At 34.1% G+C, this 5,567-nt stretch overlaps 1 pseudogene; it reads right to left on the bottom strand.

Annotated features, from left to right (window-relative positions):
- Positions 1 to 5,163: 5,163 nt before the first annotated feature.
- On the bottom strand, positions 5,164 to 5,526 carry LOC131256091 (metallothionein-like protein 2; annotated as a pseudogene).
- Between the last annotated feature and the right edge of the window lie 41 nt (positions 5,527 to 5,567).

The following is a 5,567-nucleotide window of genomic DNA, read 5'->3' as shown; positions in this document are numbered from 1 at the left end:
TAGAAAAGGGATCAATTTCTGCCCTTTCAAACACGTCAATGGCGCAAAAACACATCACAAAATCCAAGCACGACCTACACAATAGAGAAGGGAGCAATTTCAGCCCTTTCGACCTGCGCAATAGAGAATGGAGCAATTTCAGCCCTTTCAAAAACGTCAATGGCACAAGAACACATTGCAAAAGCACAAATAAAAGCAGTTGTTCTTTCTTCTGTTAGACTTAGTTTTCTTTTTACTTACATTAGTTATAAGCTATTGTTTATATTTAGGAAATAATGCCTCTAAATTGTTTCTACTGACTTTCATCGACAAAGTCACGAAAAAATGTTCCTTATAGTCTCTCTCTCTCTCTCTCTCTCTCTCTCTCTCTCTCTCTCTCTCTCTCTCTCTCTCTCTCTCTCTCTCTCTCGTTTAGGTCTGTTGCAAGTGAAATTGTCCTATTCAAGCTATTCTCATCAAGTAAATGAGACTAGGATGACTTTGTTTTTACTAGCCCGAGTAATCAAGACTGTCTATATTTTTTTCAGGGACTGTGATACCCAACATATAACAAAGCATAGACAAGGCCTATATAAGAAAAAACTTAATTGTGCGCTCAACTTTTGTTGCTACAAATGAAAAATGAGAAATCGAAGATCACTGCAATCTGAGAGCTCTGGTAGTGTATTTTTCATGACAGCTCGTGCAAAAGTAATTTTAATACTATCTGGATAGTTGATTTGATTGTCCACATTTTTCAAAGCACCAGAGTGGACAATCTCTCCATCTACCTAATGGCTAGAGAGAAAACCATGTGTAAGTAACTGCCATACGGGCTTATGGATACTTATTTGTTCATACCATTTTAGCATGTGGACCTACCAAATAATATAACTGGACTGTCCATCAGGTTAGCCCTATTTGTAATGAACCTGAAAACGAAAAATTTAAAATAAATTTTTTTAAAAAAAAAAAAAAGGAAAAAAGAGGCAAGGCAAAGGATGGAAAGATTGACTGTTAAAACAAGAAATGATCCATCTTGAATCAAATACCAAACTAGTGGCATTTTCATAAATATGCCACTGTCGAGAATCAAGATACCACCTACAAGGGTCATTTGGTAACTTATATTATAGTACCTTATTATAGAAAAAAAAAAAAAAAAGTCTTTGTTGCATCCCACTCAGATATGTAAACAATATTCTACATTCTTCAACATTCAATCCACATGTACAAAAAATTCACTTCCATTCCACAATTGACAGATAGAAAAAAATAGAATAATAATAGTAATAATAATCCATGTTATTTCTACACTAGTCTATCTATATATAATACCAACCATTCGAGGTGGGCATCAACAAAAAAAAAAAAAAAAACTAAGGCCACGCCTATTATATGTATCTAGCGAAAGAAAATGCGGAAAAAAAGAGCGATCCATCCAACCATTTAGACGGGCATTTAAATAAAATAAAATAAAAGGAAAGGAGGAGGCATCATGCCTATCATTTATATCCTACTAAAGAAATTACCCAAAAAGAAACAAAAAAAAAAAAAAACTTGAGCCACACCTATCATATATATCCAATGAAAAAAACTGCACAAAAAGAGTCATCCATCCAACGATTTCGATGTGCGCTAATAAAAAAATTGGGGCCACGGAAGTTCCATTACTCATGAATGAATGTCATTGTCCTGCATAACAAAATTCACACTTAAATGAATAAGATATCTTGCAATATCTAAATTGATAAGGTATATTTAATATCATGGGAGTTACAAATTTTCAATTTTACCTAGCTAACCACAATGTTTCCTTGAGATGAGCTTTGACATAAATGTAATAATTATGGGTTGCTTGAGTGAATTTGTTGGTATAAGTTGATGTTTGGTTGGTAGCCAGAAGTAACCAAATGAACATTTATGAATCCACTAGGGCCACTCTCAGGTATTCTAAGTCCGGTAACATTCAAACTCTAGTAAAGTAAAAACATAACAATGGAAATTTCAATAAGCATAAGTGATATGAATGTTAAATGTAATATAGCAAGTCAACTATATTAAAACTCATGTTTACCTGATTCCCAATTGTCAAAGGGTTATGTTGAAACATGCTAACATGAGGTGATTGGAACCCGCATTGAGTGTAGCCCACCACCATATTATGACCATGTCCTGTATGATATCCACTTGGTAATTCAAAAGGACTTGCCACCATAACATGTGATCCCTAATAAAGAAAAAAAAAAGAATAAGAAATGTAAACAACAATAACATATGATATAACAAGCTTTAGTAAATATGTTTTTTATAATACCTGATTGAAATGATGTAATTGGGGGATTGTAAATGTATAATATGAAGGTCAAAATGAAAAATGGTGCATGATGTTTAGTACTTGGGCCATTTTCTGTCTCTCTCAATTTTCTTGTAGTTGCATAGATTCATATCGAGATCTTTTTTTCTTTAATTTATCTAGCGGATTTTTATACACACGAGAGTTGCCCCTAACTCTAGGCTTTACTTTAATTCCACTTACAGTTTGTGAACTCAGACTATCAACAAAAGTAATCTCTTTTTCCATCGGCTCATGGCTTGCATGCTTATTATGTAGAGATTCAGTCAGCTGAAGGCATGCACATTCAGTATCTACACTTTCATCAATAAATTGAGATAACCTTAGTGGAGGTTCTTTGATCCCTTTCATACATTATATCACTACATGAAATTTATCTGCATATCTATCCGCCACTTTGAAAACCTCGTCATGTTCCCCAATCATTACCGTAATTTTAAGAAACTTGCAAGATAAATATTGGTACCGCTTGTCTAAAGTAACATTGGGCCCAACTTGTATTCTTAAACCATTATGATCTCTAGCAACACCTACCTTTGCATCTCTTTGCCATCTCTTGAAAACATAACGGGGATGAAGCACCTTTATATTATAATAATCTAAAACTTTCAATGTACGACTATATAAGATTCCTACGAACTCAAACTTCTTACAACTACATGTCACTGAATTGTCTAATGAATCAAATCTAACAATCCGTCCTTCATCTATGTTGTTCTAAATAACTTGAAACTCTGTAACTGTGTCAAACTTACCACATTTATAAATTGCAACATTAAGAATTTTCTTATACTCATTTTCTTATATCTCAAATATTTATGGAGTGTACACTTTTGCCGCTTCCTTTAACATATTTGTATCAGTAAACATTACGGGGGTATTTTGCCTCATTCTGAAATCAGTCATGGATTCCTAGTATCATCGATCAACCACCACCCGTTCATATTGAGTAAAGAAACACAAGAAATTGTGTTTAAATTTCAAATATTTTTTTAATAAACTATTCATGCTCTCACTTCATTGAGTGCTCTTCATATTAGCACAAAATGTATTTCGTCCATAAACCGAAGTCCATTTTTCTCTCACTTTAAACAAATCATGTAGCCACTTATTTTACACTAAATCATACTTCTCAAGCATAGCATTTCATATAGTCATAAAATCTTCCTCCCTCTCACAATCATATACACACTTACCGAAATCAATTTCAAAACATTTTGAACCTTTAAATAGATGGTTAAGGTGCTTAGCAGCATTTTAGTAAATATGTCATATACACGACGATGATATGATTCTGGCATCACTGAAGCTATTGCATTAGCCATTACAGCATCTTGATCTGTTAGAATTGTTAGTTTTTCAGACATCGCACTTAAAAATATTTGAAACAACCATTTGAAATATTCAATCGTTTCATCGTATAGTAAGGCCGCGCCAAATATTATACTTTGCTTATGATGATTTACCCCAATAAATGGGGCAAATGGCCGCCCATAACTATTTACTACTCTATATGTGGTATCAAAGCAAACCACATCTCCAAAAATGCTATAGTCCATTATTGACTTTGCATCTGCCCAGAACATATTTATAATCTGATCATCTTCATCTACTTGTATTGATTAAAAGAAAGATTGATCCTCTACTTACATTTTCTGAAAGTATTCTAAAACAGCTCCTGCATTACCCTTTTCCATTGTTTTCATCCGCTTCTTCTGTAAATAATTTTTATAATCAATGGGTAGGAAAACCAGATTTTCCCGACCACCATATTGCTTACTTAGATAATCTATAGTTGCTTTAAGTGTTATTCCTGAATCATCCGCCATATCAGCTTCAGCTTTTTGAACGTCAGTCAAGCCTCTTTGTGATCTTAACATATGTACCTTTGATGGTGAAACAACCTCATGGTTATGCTCGGCCACAAAGCCAGTCATACAATATTTTCCATTTGCTTGAAGCTTCAAATTCATGCTTGCTTGACATTCAGTTCTTTTAATTAAACGATTAAACTTTGGTTGATTGATTTGTTTCTTTTTATATTTTCGACATTCTTTAAAACAACAAAATCTTCTTTGAAGTATGACCCCATCATCTGATTTTCTTACCCAATCCTTTCGAACACTGAATCCTATCTTCCCAGCATAACTATTGTAATACTCATATGCACTCTTGTCAAAAATGAACTTCATTCATACTTTTGGTTCTTTATCAAACTTTTCATATGCATTGACTGGTACATGTTGCCCTGCTTATTGATCCTCTATTTGCTAGCTTGCTTCTTGATTATATATTTCAACATCAAATTCTAACCTCCGACATAGTTGAAAATTTAATTGACTTTTAATAGCGTTATCATCCATTTCACTACCTACAAAAGTAAAAATCACAAAATAGAGTAAAGTCAGAATCATTCAAATGCTAACCCAAAGAAATGGAAATCATATTTTTTTTAGATTTATCGAACCTGAAGTTGATTAAATTTCAAGAGATGAATATCCATAGTTACAAGGCTAATGCAAATGCAAGATATCATTGTTGAGAAGGTTTTTGGATAAAGAAATAAAGGAAAATAAAAATGTCTTGACCATGGAGTGAAGTGATACGCATGTTAATTGGCATGCCAAGGCCGACAATGGACCGGGCATCTACGATTTAGCCTCTAAACTTGGCCTAAGGACTAATGCAGTTTTTTTTTTTTTTTTTTTTTTTTACAAAGAAGCTGCTAGTATTGATATTTCATACAAGAAAACGGACAGGACAATAAACAACAACCCCAGTGATGAGGATTGAGGGACATGGTCAACAAAATATAAGGTTGTTCTTGCATCATGAAAGTCATGGCCCACTTATTCTAAGCTTAGCATAAAGTCCTAAGACACTACCATAACAGAGCCACATGAGATTATTTCAAACATAGTTGGAGCTTCTCATTTGCAGGTGCATGGGTCGCAGGTGCAGTTAGATCCACATTTGCAGCCTCCATTTTCAGATCCACCATTCATCTCAGACCCTTCAAAGTATCCCTTCTGAGGAGCGACCCCAACAATCATAGTTTTAGTACTGGTGGTGGTTTCTCTAGAGAAAGAGAAATCAGGATACATCTTGCATCCTCCACAATCAGAGCCTCACTTGCAGGCAGATCCACATCTGCAGTTTCCACCATAGCAAGACATTTTTATAGGAAATGAAAGAAAAATGCAGCAAATGAATAGAAGGAGAGGATAAGCTT

The sequence above is a fragment of the Magnolia sinica genome, chromosome 9 (genome assembly GCF_029962835.1).
Source record: "Magnolia sinica isolate HGM2019 chromosome 9, MsV1, whole genome shotgun sequence".
In the NCBI taxonomy this organism is placed as follows: domain Eukaryota; kingdom Viridiplantae; phylum Streptophyta; class Magnoliopsida; order Magnoliales; family Magnoliaceae; genus Magnolia; species Magnolia sinica.
This window is presented reverse-complemented; position numbering and strand designations above follow the sequence as displayed.